The following is a 15,490-nucleotide window of genomic DNA, read 5'->3' on the forward strand; positions in this document are numbered from 1 at the left end:
TGGCTCTGTGGCGCATGCGCCCTGAAACACTAATTTAAAAGAACCTATGCACTCTAATGTTCATAGCTGCACAATTTACAATAGCTAAGTGCTAGAAGCAATGTAGGTGCCCATCGGTAAATGAGTGGATCGAAAAACTGTGGTATGTTTACACAATGGAATACTACACAGCAGAAAGAAAGAAGGAGTTTCTACCCTTGGTGACGGCATGGATGGAATTGGAAAGCATTATGCTAACTGAAATAAGCCAGGTGGTGAAAGACAAATACCATATGATTGCACCTATAAGTGGAACCTAATCAACAAAACAAACAAGCAAGCAAAATATAATCAGAGACACTGAAATAAAGAACAAGCTTTATGTGGAACAAACTAAAAGGGAGGAGAGGGATAACAGGAAAGAAGGGAAAGGGTCGTCAAGGAACATGTGCAAAGGACCCATGGACAAAGCCAAAGGGGGAAAGGATTGAGGGTAGGAGGTGGGGAAATGGGGACAACTATACATGAACAACAATTTTAAAAAAAGATAAAAAGGTCAAATAGTCATTTAAATAACTTTCTTAGGGATTTAGCCTTAGCTGTTTGGGAGATGATTTAAAACAGGATTTTAAAAAAAATTCAGAGGCAGTATTAATAAAAAAAAATCAACAAAAAGTGAGAGCATTCTGATGTACATATTAGTTAGCCAAACATAACCAAGCAAAGAAAAAATTTCTACTGGATTTTATTTTCACTTAAGAAAATAAACCCTGACTTTTTTTTTCAGAGATTCAGTGGATCTGAATAAATTTAGGAAGAAAAATTTTAGTTGATGTGCAAATTCAAAGCACTGTGTGAGAATATTCTTAGCAATTAGTGACAATGAAGCTGGGAATTTGGAAGACTTTAGAAAGCACAGTGGTTACGGATGTGAGCGCTGGTCTCAATGTGAATTCCTCTCCACTTATTGGCCAGAACACTCGAGCAAGTCACTGACTTCTCTCTGTACCTTAGTTTCCTCTTTTGTAGAATGGGGCAATAACTCCACTTCTTAGTTATGATGATTACACATAAAACAGCATGTTGTACACATCCTAAGAGCTCCGGTAAGGATCTGGCCAGTAGGCATTTTGTGAGAACATCCCAACTTCCAGGTCACCAAGGCATCTCTACTCCATTCCCATTATCTTAGCCTGATTCAAGTTGGGAGCACTCACTCAGGCACACTCTTGGCCTGGTAATGTGACCACATTACTGATTTCTTTTGAAGTAAAATCTCAAAAACAAAAGCAAATTAGAACCCAGTGCTAGGACAAAGCTAACACCAAAAAATAACTTTGGTGTTATTGCTGATGAAATATCAAGATTACAATCGAACATTCAGAAATAAATGTTTTAGTTTTGCTTCCTGATCAGTTTTGATAAATGCTTTGGCTTTGCCTTGGCATTTATCTTACCAAGGCAGACTAGTGTCTGGTTACAACGTACAGTTCTAGTAACATTATCTCTGAATTATAAGACCCACCTTGAACAAGACTCCAACACAAAGATAATAGAATGTGCCAATGACAAGTGGACACTCTTCTGTGGCTCAAAAACAATGGCCGACACTTGTGTGTGAATAGACGGAAAGAACATCAAAGGCAGACTTTTACTGAGAAAAATTGTGTGATGCCTATTTAATCTCTTTGAAAATCTATGCACAAACTGAACCCAATTTCATTTTTCACATAAATACTACGGCTTGATACAAGGACATCTTTTACTTTACAGTTAAAAGACAACGAGACAAAGATATGCTAGCATAGCCTTTGAACTTTCTATAGCTGTATCAATGGTCCATGATACTTAACCACTGTTACAAGGGCAGAGATTTTATAATAGTTGCATTTAAAGTATTCTAACTAAAATCAGCCATTATTTTAGATTAAAGAAAATCATTAATATCTACATTATCCTTAAGGCTGCATGGTGTTTATACCTTTAACACTTTGATCAATTAATAAAGGTCTAAAAAGACAAGATAGTAATATCTCAAGGGTTTATAAAGTTAGAGTGGCACAGGGATGTGATTTGAAGGGGGATCATACTTATTTCTTAAATGAGAAAAGATACAGAATAAGCACCTTTTTGGGTTAGGGAGACGGTTCTCTAGCAAACAGATGCCTTAGAACTGAGATAATTTAGGCGGTCACTTTTCTGACACTGCATTATTTTAGGGAAACTATGGAATGATGTCTCCAGATACCTCCTGATCTCTACCCTCCTCTCCTTGTTATGTCTGGGTCCCTGTGGAGCTTTGGGTGTCCCAAAACAGGTGCCCTAATTGTAAAGCTGGTGTTGTTTATCTTTCATAATTTCCAACCAATATCCAATGTCCCCTACTTCCTCCTGCCTGTCAGGCTGGTAGTCCAACTCTCAACATGTGATATTCTTATGAGGTGAAGTTCAGGTTCTGAGGTCAGATTGCTTGTGCTCCAAGCCCACCATCACTACTCATCCAGCTGTGTGCTCATCATTAAGTCAGCCCACCTCTTTGGGCCTTGGTGTCCTCACGTATAAATAATGAAAACAGTGGTCCTACATGAAATGCTTAGTACAGTACCCAGCAAAAGCTAAGCCCTACATGGATGTTAGCTACTATCTACCACTCCCTGCTCTCAAAGAAACTGGAGGTTCTTGACTCCATCTTTCACAACAGCAATCCCTTCTCCCTGAACATCCCTGAATCCCTGCTAAGGGGGCTGCTCACTTCCTTATGGCAGCAGCTCATTTCTGGCTGCACCTTAGAATCACCATTGATTAATCCCCACTCCAAACCAAGTTAACCAGAATCTGTGAAGGTCCTGGGCATTAGTCAATACTACAATTCCCCACGTGATTATATGGCTCAAGGCAACACAACAAAACATTTCCCCTGGAGTCCTCCCCTCTCTGCGCAGGAGCATAGAATAGGAGAGTGGGACCTCCAGGGGCCTGGAAGCTGGGCCTGAGAATCCTACAAGCAAGAAATGGTTAGATTTCTTATCTTAAAAATAATGAAAATGCATGACTTGTGCTTACTTTAATAAAAAAATGTCAATGATCACTCACCAAATACTGCTGATGGTCTGCTATGTTATGCTTTTCATAGAACTTGCCTGTATCTATCTGGCTCATTGCCTGGTTTTCCAGTTTGAGAAGCTCTAATGTAATGTCTAGCTATCCCAGAGGTGTGTGAGTTATGAAAGGAGATTCCTGAAGACAGAGAAGCCTATTATACTCAAAGGGCTGAAGTCAGGATGGCAGAAGGGCAGATAACAGGACATATACACCGTTTAGAGGTTGGCTCTGAGTATGAGGGCCACTGAGTGAATTGGAAGCTCAGGAGAGACTTTAACCTAATTCTGGCTTCGGCTCCTGACAATCTTGTTTTAAAAACAAACCAAAAGGAAAAGAGGACAATCCCTCACTCCAACCAAGGCTTTCTTTCCCACGGCCACTTGGCAGTGGCCTCTCAAAAGTGCCTTCCGTGTGCAGCACCAAAACACTGCCATAGTGTTTGAACTGTCACATAGGTCTTTTAAGACTCACGTTTCAGTGTGATCTTAATTTCAATTACATTTTATCAGTTTGTCCAAAGAGAGTACCATTCTTAGAACCAGCTTGTAGAGAAGTATAGTCTCCAAAAGAAAAACTGGCAAAATCCAGCAACTGCTTGGAAACACACTGTAAGATCTGAACTGGTAAGCATTTTCTAAAAAGCTGAAATCATGACATAGCCAAAGCTAAGCATATCTGATTTTGAAAAAAAAAATAACTGAATTTACAAACATAGTCTATATTCTTCTTAGACCCAAAAATATAATTTTTCTTGCTGGAAAACCTTTTCCTCTCCCTTCAATAGGCATTGTGGTCAGTGAAATTTTATATTCTTACTTAACTACATGTTTTTAAATAGAAATCAAAAGTGTGACCTCCTTGGTTTGTTGAATAAATGTGTATGTTTCTAGTTAGTAGGTATACATAGTTAAAACTTGAAAGTTATAAAGCAGAAAAATTTGAGATTTCTTTTCCTATCAATTTCTTTATTTTGATGGTTTTACTTAAAAACAAGTGAAAATCATTTAGAGAAAAAAAGAATTCTAAACTAATTATAAATAAGTTAAACACATATGGTGGGTGATTATAAACCTTTCTTGAAAAGTACCACATCTTTTTATAGTGAGAGATGTGAATTTTCAAACCAGGTTTGTGAATTTAATGAGAAGAGGAGGAGGAGGAAAGGAAAAGGAGGAAGAGGAAGGAGAGGGAGAGAGCAGGAGAAGCAGCAGCAGCAGTCTGCATAAAAAATTACAGTATTTGGACTTCACATGACTGTTGTGGACTAAATGAATTAACAACAGTAAAGAGATAACATTGTGTTAGCCAGTACTGTCCCAGGGTGATCCAGAACAAAGCTGACTTGGGCTACCACAGGTATAGTAGAGGCCAAACATTCCACGGGACCCCATGGTTTTATATAAATGATAAAGTTATTGGATTGAATTAGGTCCTGAAACTTCAAAATATATCTGGGGCCATACTGGGGTGAGAACACTGGATAACTTCTTTGGGATGACGGACAAGTCACCTGCGCTTTTGCTTAGCTGTGCTCAAATTCACACTCAGGAAAACACTCTAAGGCCAAATCTTGCTCTGGAACTCTCTGGTTGCCGTGGTTCTGCTAAGTTTGAGTTTTATGGACCGTTTGTCATGATTCAAAGCCTACTTACACTGGTTTCCCAGCTGATTGGTAGGAACAAAATTTTAATTATCTTGCTTGTAAATTTTAATATTTTAATAAAGAATATAAAGCAAAGATTTTTTTCCATCTACAATTTTTATTGCAATAATATAAAGGTGGTTGAGTACCTTTTGAAAGAGTTGATAAATGAAGGAGGACAATCTACTACCAGCACCAGAAGATGGTTAGCTATCGGGTCTGTGTTGGTCTTGAGAATTTGCTAACCTGGCAGGCAACTCAAAAGTTTCCCAGGTAAAGATGTATTTCATTTATTAATTGATTTCAAAAGCCCTTATCACAAAACATGATTGGAGATACTTGACATAATAATAACAAAATCATATTCATTGGGCTCAATGCCCAGAGAAACCAGCTACACAAATACAAAAATAAAGGAAAAGGATGGTCTCAGAGAGAGACCAAAACAGTTCAAGATAGAGCAACCTCAACAGCTAGGAGTTCCATGAAACAAGCAGCCTTGCATGTGCAGCCCTGGGCTCTGGCAGATGTCCTGTTAGGCAGCTAAATTCTCCTCATAACCCAAATGCACATGAATTTTTCTGCACAGTTAATGGAGTTTATGTTAACATAAAATACACATTTTTGGAATCCAAAAAATTAGGTTGAACTGTATGAACTGTATGAATTCAGTAACTTTTACTCCAGAAGAAAAAAATTTCAAAATAACAGATATATTTTTATTGTACTGAAAATATAGATTTTTAAAATGTGAATCTTTACTCTCACTTATGAGAAAGAAATTATAAAAACTGATCAATAATTTACATAAAAACTAATCTGACTTTGACTCTATGAAGATATATGATAAAAGAAAAAGTAATTCTTTTAAGTTAAACTTATCTGAAATTTGGTGAGTCCATAATTAGCACCTCCCATGGTGGGCTTTCCAGATCTCAGCATGTAAAACCTGGAATGCAAGTCCTATTCAACAACCTGAGAAGACGAAGAGCTTTTCACAGGCAAGGAACACATTACGAAGTTCATTAATTAAACAGTACGGGTGGAGCAGATGGATGCTACCTACGCTCGAATGACACTAAATTGGGACAGAGGTTTGCAGTCCTTAATGAGACTCTATAAAATAAATGATTACATAGTGATCACAAGTAAACAAGACAGAGAGAGGAGCAGGATTATTAGGGCAACAAGTCCTGCAACATGGTAACAAGAAGATCAACCAGAGTGAAGTATCTAATCCATAAACCGCCTGAAGTCATGCAATCCCAGGCCATACCTGGGGCTAAGGAAAATGTTGCAAATCTACAGAAGGTTAAGTGTGAAATGACAGTGGGGCAATAATAGGAAAAGGACTGGTCATGGAAATTAAGGGAACAGAAATCTTTCTGTCACATATTAAGTGCATTTAAAGAATGAGACACTAAAGTTTCCTTTTATCTCTACAGAAAAATAGAAATGCAAAATGTACTTGGGTTTTTTATACCAAAGGCTTAGCCAAAGCTGCTATCCAGAAAGTTATTTTTTAATGATACTTTCCCCATATCACTAATTAATTCTTCACTTTTTCAGCTATGTCAAACCCTTAACTTTTGGGGAGGGGGGAGCCCTAATCAGCTTTTGTTGCACGTGGACTTGTGTATCAACTCAAAAGATATTTTTTAGAATTGTGGCTAGAACAGAAATTGATTTTGATGTTAAAAATTTGCTATAAATATTTGCTGTTGTCTGGTACGTAAAGTTTTAAGATTAAAATTATATTTCTTTAAAATGATCTATTTCATTTTCCAATTTAGATTTATTATATTCTTATATAGTAATTGAAAACTTGGGAATAAGGGTATCCAGAGGACATAGGGTAGCTATACATTATAGTACAGCTGTAGAGGTCAGTAGTAATTAATGGGGATCCCTGATTCTGTTGCCACCACCCCCACTGGGATGCCTTACATCATTATGTCCGATCCTACTTCCTTGGCTTTGATTTTCTGTCAGTACACATGGCCTTTGTTGTAAGTTCCTTGAAATCAATTTTTGAAAGAAGTAGAATATAAATAGATTCAACATACACAAATATCTTGCCAGAAACATCACCAAAATGGAACTGTGTTTTCAACTATTTATCAAGGGAAAATTACAATGAGTCATACCAATCAAGTGTGACTAGACTGACTGAGCTAGAATCTGTTGAGATGTCATTGAGAATTTGGTATTTATACTTGGTAATGTTTCCACTGTTTTTTAAAACTTGGATTCCACATGTATTTGGGTAAAAGGGATGTCTGTATGGTATCAATATGGTAATACTTTCCATGCTAATTAAAGAAATAGTTTTGTTTTCACCTTTATCCCATAAAATCAAGGTTTAAAGGACTAAGGTAATTTTGGCAACAATAACAATAGAGTAGGCTAAAATTAAGTGAAGTTGCCTCACTTTCCCAAGCTATATAATTCTGATGGCCTCCCGTTCTTTGGTGAAAAATGCGGACAAGTGAGAAATAGCAGGGGGGCCCCAGAGTCAGTTGGCCTGGGCTCCCATCCTGGCTGTGCCCTGGCTGTGGGGTCTTGGCCAAGACCCCTGCTTCCTCCATCTGTGAAGCTGGATTAACATGGCCCTATTCTACATGGTTGCCACCAAGAGTGGGAATAATGACCCAATGGTCCTCATCCTCTGTGTGGCTTTGATCAGCCTGTGCTTCTGCACATTATCTAGCCCTGTTTCAAGCTGTCTTTCGGATGCTGACTTTGGCCTCTGGTACATCAGCTGATAAGACAGCATTTTATGAGTCACATTCAATCTCTGTAGTGTCCCCACTTCTATCCTTATGCAATTACTTGGGTTTTCCATTGCATTTCCCTGTTACTTCATAAAATTAGTAGAAATAGGAGAAAACAGAAGTGCTGACACTAGTAACAACAAAAACAGCTGTCAAACTCAAGGTAGTGGAAGCAAAACTAGAAATCCTTTACTTGGTAAACTCAAGTAAAATATTTTTAAAACTTTTAAATTTAATTTTAACTATCATGCTAAGTGTTAAGTGTTTAGTGAATTTTTAGGCTTATTTCCAATAGCAAAGGGAAAGAATATTAGAGAAGATGCTGGAAAACAGGATCAAACACTAAATCTAGAAAGTGAAGCAAGTACACTTAAGAATTTTATATGTTTTGCAAAATATAACCAGAGACATTGAAGAACAATGTAACAATAGCCAGAGGGGAGTGGGGAGGAGTAAGTGGGAAGAGGGGTTTTCAGGAACTACTATAAAGGACACAAGGACAAAACCAAGGGGGAGGGTGGAGGTGGGGGAGGGAGGTGGGCTTAGCTGGGGTGGGGTGGAGGGGTGGAGAGAAAATGCAGACAACTGTAATTGAACAACAATAAAAAAATTTAAAGACAAAAAAATGAAATGGTTGTCATAAACAAAAAAAAGAATTTTATATGTTTTGTTTCATTTATGAAAACAGAATGCCCTTTATAAGAAGTCAGCTGCACACTTGAATTTATATCTGTAGATAAGAAAAACTTTGGATTTCAAAATGTAACCAAAATGAAATAGTAGTGAGAATATGAGTCTCTAGTCTCCTCCCCCAAAGAAATGTTTTGGTGTTACAAAAAGTAATCTATTAAAAAAATCTGAATTATCCTCCTAGATGAAATTTCCTTTAAAAATTCATGCATTCACCAAAATCTGATTGCAAAAACTCTCATGTGCCAGACTGACTGCAAAACATTTAGTGATTAGGTCCATAATTAGATGCTGTCTAATCATTTTATGCTGGCAATTCTTGACTCTGAAATGTTTAAATAAAATGTTCAATAAAGGATTATTTATAAAAGAACCAATATTTTGATTACTAATTCAAAAGGAGGTCTGATTGGATAAATGCAAATAACTGCCTTATTTTGGTAAATACACTCTCAGATTAAATTTGGACATCTATTAACACAACTGATCCTAAATAATTTAGTAGAAACACTTTTGGAAAATACCCATGTATTTTATAGCTGGAAAAAATGTTTATTCTAATGTAAACTTCATTTATTTTTTAAAGGTTTTATTTATTTATTTTTAGAGAGAGAGGAGGGGAGAGAGGAAGAAAGGGAGAGAAATATGATGTGTGGTTGCCTCTTGCATGCCCCCAACTGGAGACCCAGCCTGTAACCCAGGCATGTGCCCTGACTGGGAATTGAACCCGCGACACCTTGGTTCACAGGCCGGTACTCAATCCACTGAGCCACACCAGCCAGGGCTCTAAGGTAAATTTATAATTTAAACTTGTTTTGGTAGAATTTGATATTTAAATAAGCTACCCATTTAGAGCACCTGAAGAGACTATGCAATATCATGTTCCAAAAAAGAATCAACATTTTCTTATATCCTTAAAATATTTTAATGTGAAAAGCTTGAAATGCTCCACAGTTGAGCTGATACAGTATCAGGCAATACTATGGGCTGTTTCAAAGAGAAAGTTAACTGATGAACAGTTTCCACTGTTTTACCAATACAGTACCTTCTGACTTTCTTTCTAATAATAGCTTAAAAAAAAGAAAAACAACCTATGAAACAAATTATTAGACTCTTCCATTTGGGGAAGGAACACAGTTTAAGCTTAAAAATTTTCTTTCTGTAGAGAAATAACAAAAAGTCCAGAAATTTTAACCTCAGCCCAAAGATATTTAATGTGCTTTCAATAAGTGTAACACTTTATTTGTTTATTTATTTATTTATTTATTTATTTAATATAGTAATCCAGAAGCCACCTTTTCAGAGCCTTGCAACTAAAGACTTTTTAGCTGGAGGGGTTAAAAGTGTGGGTGTGGAAGTCAGCTTTTGTCTGAAAAATTAGCAATGCTATGAGTCATCCTGCATTAGCAGTAGAAGAGTTTTGCATCTTGTACGAATCCAGACACCATATGCCATGCGAAGGCCTGTTACTTTATTCCGTGCCACCGCTGATAGGCAGCCACGTGGGTATCCCCAGCGGAAGGGCTGTCTCCTCCCGGTGGTGGGGACAGGAACCCAGTGAGCTGAACACATCCGACATTGTACAGAGCAGCAGGAACAGCTGGTAAGCTAGAGAGCAGCAACGGCTGAGCAGAGCGTGGATGCTAATGAGCCTGGCGACAACACTGGCCTTCAGAAGGGCAACTACAAAGTCTGTCCACGTGTCCCCACAACAGCCTCAGGAGTAGAATCTGCTCATTCATGCCTTCAGTCTCATTAAAACATAATACTGGCATTGGTGGTTTATCAAAATCAGTTGTAAGTCACAACTTATAAATCTACTCAACAGATCCAGCATGCTTTAAAAAGTTGCAATGAAATGTATGCACAATTTCCACAGGCATCTGTGGCACTTTGGGGAGTGTCTGGGTGCAGTGGGATAATAGTGTGTGCTGAGCAGCTGTTGCTGAGTTCAGGTCCTGGCTCATCACTAAAAAAACAGTATGGCCTTGGGCCAGTTATCTAACCACTCTGGGCCTCTGTGCCCTCAACTATACTTATAAAATATAATCAAATACACAATAGATTATAGTATATAAGATATTATGCTGCATTCATATAATATACTAAAATAGGATAACTGCAACTTCCTCATAGGATTGAGTATATGTGTGAAATTCATAGTGCCTAGGACAGAGCAATCCACTGCCCTCTGTCTAGGCAACCAGAGAGTAGAGCTCTTCCTGGAACCAAGGCAACAGGTCTTATCTTTTCATTGTGTAAAGTGGTAGCACAACTCCTTATGAGAGAGGCAATCTATTACACGGGGGTGGGGGTGGGGGAAGGTGACACTGTAGAATGAGATGGCAGTGATGAGGGAAATGGGGATAGGGGCTCTATGGATCCTGGTGTGGTAACTAGTGATATGTGGGTTTGGGCTCCCAGTGGTATGTGGTGTTCCCAGACCACTACATTCCTTGATGGTTCCAGGTCTACTAAGGACTCTGTTCTACTGAAAGGCATTTACTTTCTCTGAATGCTCCTGTCTTTGATTAAGTCCCTGGGACTTCCAGTCACCCTCCAAATGTCAGCTCAAAGGTCCTTCCTTGGGATACCTTCCTTGGGCTCTGGGCTGAACTCTCTATCATGCCATTATGAAACATTGTAGATCCCTCTTTTCCTTAATATTTTTATACTCAGAAAAGGCCTTTGAGGACAGGGACCATGTCCTCCATTTGGGCACCCTCAGCAACAGCACAGTTCCTGGCGTATAGGATAAAGCCAATGAATATTTTGTTGAATGAATAAACTAATGTAAAAAATGACTTTTGAACTTGTCATTTTCAGAATTGGTGTCTAGGAGTGTGAATGAGATTATGACAATCTGCTGATCACTTTTTTGCCAAGAGTTTGTTTAAAGCTCTAAATAAAAGACACTTTATTAAATGATCCTCTCCAGCAGCAAATACACTCTTCGCTGTGTTTCCTGGGGTTGGGTACATGTACAAATGATAAGAAAACTGCCTGGTACTTGAGGGAAAACCTTGTCCCCTCTGAGTTTTCCTAAAGCTAAGTTCAACTCAGGGGTCTCTAAAGATGACATCTGTACTTTCTGAGAAATAGAAAGCATGCAGTTGCCTGTGGAGTGCAGAGATGTGTGAGATGATCTGCTACAAAGTTTAAAGGTTATAAACACTGAAATAAAGATTACTCACCAGAAAAGATGAACTTGAATTTAACAAGTACAGTGATAAACATCCTAATGAATTTTGTATAAAATACAGTGTGGACTTCATCGATGAATTCAAGCATGGTTTAACTTGGAAAACTGTTGAGGAAGTCTTAGTTCTTCTCTCTGACTGGCAGCTGCTGGGGCTCTTACATGCAGCAGGCATTAGACCCTAAGTTCTATTTGCTGCTGGCTGTCTGCTCCTCAGAGGGTGAGCCTGCATAGTTGTCAATTTTGACCCTGGTTTAAATTTGTTGTATCCCACGTATTTGCTTTCTTTACATCCAGGCCTTAATTTACTGTTGTATCTAGAATTTCAGACATACTTAAGATAATTAGATATGCAAATGAGGGTTGGAAGGCCAGGTATAGAAATAACAGGGGCTCTTTCTGACCCCAACCTTGCTTACTATGGAGGCACAGAGTAGGTCATGAGCTGATCCGCAGGTAGAGGGTCCTGAGGCATCAGTGGTCTTAGAGAGCCAGGTCTTCATCCCTGTGTCTATCACTTGGCCATAGCCATTCAAAATGGAAGTAACATACAATGTTCATTATCTTCTAATAATCTTTTGTGGGAAAGTAGTTTCTAGAATAAAAATGGTCTTCAGTCACTGGATTTCAAAGATTTAAAAAACACTTTGATGTTTAAAAGATACCCAGAATGCAAATAATTGCAGCACTAGGCAGAGGACTAGAGAAAACCACCCAGGGTGCAGTTATGATCAGGAGCAGCACAAAACAGAAAGAGCTGGTAGAGTCTGGGAAAGGAGCAAAATGTGTTTCTGAAATTCACACTCGCACACACACATATGCCCCAAGCACCGATTTCCCCGAATCAAGTTTCAGAGGAATGATGATCCATGGAGGAGATTATAAGAAGCCCACATTACAAACAGAATGTGCCCCTAGGAAAAGGGCTATGAATCGGAGTCACAGAGCTGCAGCCTCCATGGTCCCATATTATGTCACCTAAGCGCTCTGCCTCATGTGACTTACTGCAGGCTGCTGCAGATTAGAGCTATCGATTGCTCCCTGCAGAAGGATCTCGCTGTGCAGAAGGAAGGTAAATGGTGGAGATAGACAGCTCAGGTATCGATCTGCTCCAGCAGGAAGCTGTACTTCTATTCTAAATGAGGGTCAGCACTCCTTCACACCACCTAAGAGTTATGATGATGTGCATCCCAGTACAGAGAGATGAGAAAGGTGGGGGTTAAGTACTGAAGTGTAGGAGTCACTTCCTTTCCTGTTAGCTGGTCATAGTACCTTCCAGAGAAGCCAAAGATGCAGTGTAAAAATTCAAGGTTGCCCCCCCCAACAAAAACAAACAAAAAACATGGCAACAGAAGACTAGGGTGGACACTGGTGCATTCCTCCAAGCAGTCTACTGCCACAGAGAACTTACAGAGGCCATATTGAGAAAACTGTCAAAGCAATGTGCATGCATCTTCAAAAATGTCCCTCTAATGTCTGAAAAGTTTGCCAAAGCCAGAGGACAGCTCTTATTATAAAAAACAAACACCTTCCCCCGCTAAAAGTTGATGCCTCCCACCTAAAGCTGAACATTTGAAAACTGGCCCAAACTGATATTCTCCTTAAGGAAATCTCAATTATACAAATGAATTTCAAAGAACTTTTAAGAAGATGAACTTCCAGAGGCATAAAAACATAAAATCATCAAAAAATCAAGTACAATTAATGAGGTACATCACAATTCATGATTCTTGAAGGCAATATAATAGTTAATAAAGGAGAAATAAAAGCACATTAAAATAAAAAATGAAACCCAAAGAAATCAAGCTATGAACAAAATGCATCCTTTAAATGTGTGCCCCTGTGGACATGAAAATAGAGTGAATTCAATTTTATTGCTTTTGATTAAATTCTTTGGATTAAGAAGTCCTTATTTAAAATAAGTTGTCTCTTCTTGGTATCCATTTTAAGTCACTTCCTCCTGTGCATGTATAAATACAACTTGTGGTGCAATTAAATAAATGGTACTAGAATCTGCTTTGCCCTATTTAGAAATTCCTTAAAATTTCAATTTTAATTCAATGAACACCTAATGAGTTCTTATAATGTTGGATGTGGGAGACTGAAAGAAGAATAAGGCATGGCCTTTGCCTTCAAGGAGCTCACTATCCATTGGAGAGGGCAGGCACAGCAGAATGAGCCCTAACTCAGTGTGGTCAGCAACCCTCCACCTGTGCCAGACAGACAGACATGTCTGCCAGCCTCCTCCTCTCCCTGCACAAACAGCCCACTCCCCTCAAACAGGTTGATTCTCCTTTCCATCTGGGCTGGCCTTGGAACCCTTGGCTAACAGTTCTGGGTCTTCCAAGGTGAGACTGGGAAAAACTGTGCACCTTCCACCTGCGTCTCCTAGAGACCTGAGCAGTCCTGGAAGACCAAGACCAACTGTTGTGAGGTTACTTTGCTGTGAGCTAGCCAAATGTGGAGGCTGTGGAAGAGTGAGACGTTTGTGGCCTGCGGCTGTTCCAGCTATGTCAGTGTAGGCACCAGACACATAAGAAACCTGGGTAAGAACCACCCAGCTGAGTTCAGTCAACCCACGAAACCGTGCACAATCCTCCCTCCACCATCTCCTTTAAAAATCTCTGCAGAAGACTTTAGACTTCATCCTACAAATCTCCATAGTGAGATGTGACAAGACAACACTAGCACTTCTATTAATATTTATTTTCATCTCAAATTAAGACGGAAATGAAGCTTTACTGAAATTTAACACATGGCCTAAGGCTGGTACCCATCTTGCTTGTACATCTACCAGTTTCCCAGGTCCAGTTCAGTCCTTAGTGAGACAGGGGCACAGGGGCTGCTGGTAACTCTCTCTACTTTCACCACAGTGTGATGTGTCGTGGCTTACATGACCCCCCATACTGAAGTTCTGAACTTTATTACCTTATAAATAGTATCATCTTTCTAATACAATTGTACAGAGACAGGTCATGACCATGAAAATCTTTCCTACCACATAAAGGTTTCACCTTTATTGCAAAGGAAAGTTCTTATAAAAACTCTTGAACATAAAGATGAATTACTCATCTTTTTTTTTTTATAGAAAGACAAATGCTCTAAATTTGGCGATGTTTCCTGTGACGACAAGGGCTAAATTTACTCATTCATTCAGCAGGTATTTATTGAACAAATGTTTATTCTGTGGCAGGTGCTGAAGCTACATTCAAGGCTGGTATTCACCTGGAAAACACCAGCATGGGTGGTATCCTTCCCTTGTGGTACCTGATGTCAAATATTTTGATATCATCCTTGGATGCATCCGTGAACAAAACAGACAAAAATCCTTTTGTCTGGGGGCACAACATGAGTAAAATGAGTAAGTAAATTAAAAGGTGATAGGGCCATGGAGAAAAGAAGCAGTAGAGGTGTGCCACGGGAGGTAGTGGGAGGTGAGTGTGCAGGCGTGGGTCAACTTTTTTCAGGGAGGTTGGGGGGAAGTGGGGAGGAGGTGAGGGAGTGAGCCAGGTAGGCATCCTGGGAGCTGCATTTTAGGCAGAGGGAATTGAGCACTCAGGCCTTCCCTGTAGGACTCTGGCCTTGACTCTGAGTGAGATAGGGCCCCTGGAGAGTGTGAGCAAGGCAGTAACTTGGTTCAAGTCACATTTTAGTAAGTTGGCTCTGGCTATTGTGCTGAGTTAGACTGGGGGCAGAGGTGGCAGTAGAAGCAGGAGACAAGTGGTGTACTCTTAGCCATACACCCTATGTATAGTAGATTCCACTGTTCCCCAAAAGTAAAAGGGGAAAACTGATACCAAGTGAGAGAGTAATTGCTATTTGAAAGAAACATGCCACGGATGGTAGACCTGAGAAGAAATGTTGAAAAATGCTGCCTTCACATGGGAATTTATTGTTGAAGATGGTGCATGCTTTCAGAAAATTCTCTTATCTGTACCATCAAAAAATTTGTTGCTCTGGCCAGGTGGCTCAGTTGGTTGGAGCACTGTACTGTACACCAAAAGGTTTTAAGTTTGATCCTTGGTTGGGGCACATACCTAGGCTGCAGGTTTAATTCCCGGTCAGGGCACCTATCCAGGTTGTAGGTTTGATTCCCAGTCAGGG

At 39.3% G+C, this 15,490-nt stretch overlaps 1 protein-coding gene across 4 annotated transcripts in view; it reads right to left on the reverse strand.

Annotated features, from left to right (window-relative positions):
• Nucleotides 1-15,490, reverse strand: part of RALGAPA2 (Ral GTPase activating protein catalytic subunit alpha 2) — a 374,904-nt gene that overhangs the window by 56,732 nt on the left and 302,682 nt on the right. The window lies entirely within an intron of this gene.

The sequence above is a fragment of the Desmodus rotundus genome, chromosome 6 (genome assembly GCF_022682495.2).
Source record: "Desmodus rotundus isolate HL8 chromosome 6, HLdesRot8A.1, whole genome shotgun sequence".
In the NCBI taxonomy this organism is placed as follows: Eukaryota; Metazoa; Chordata; class Mammalia; order Chiroptera; family Phyllostomidae; genus Desmodus; species Desmodus rotundus.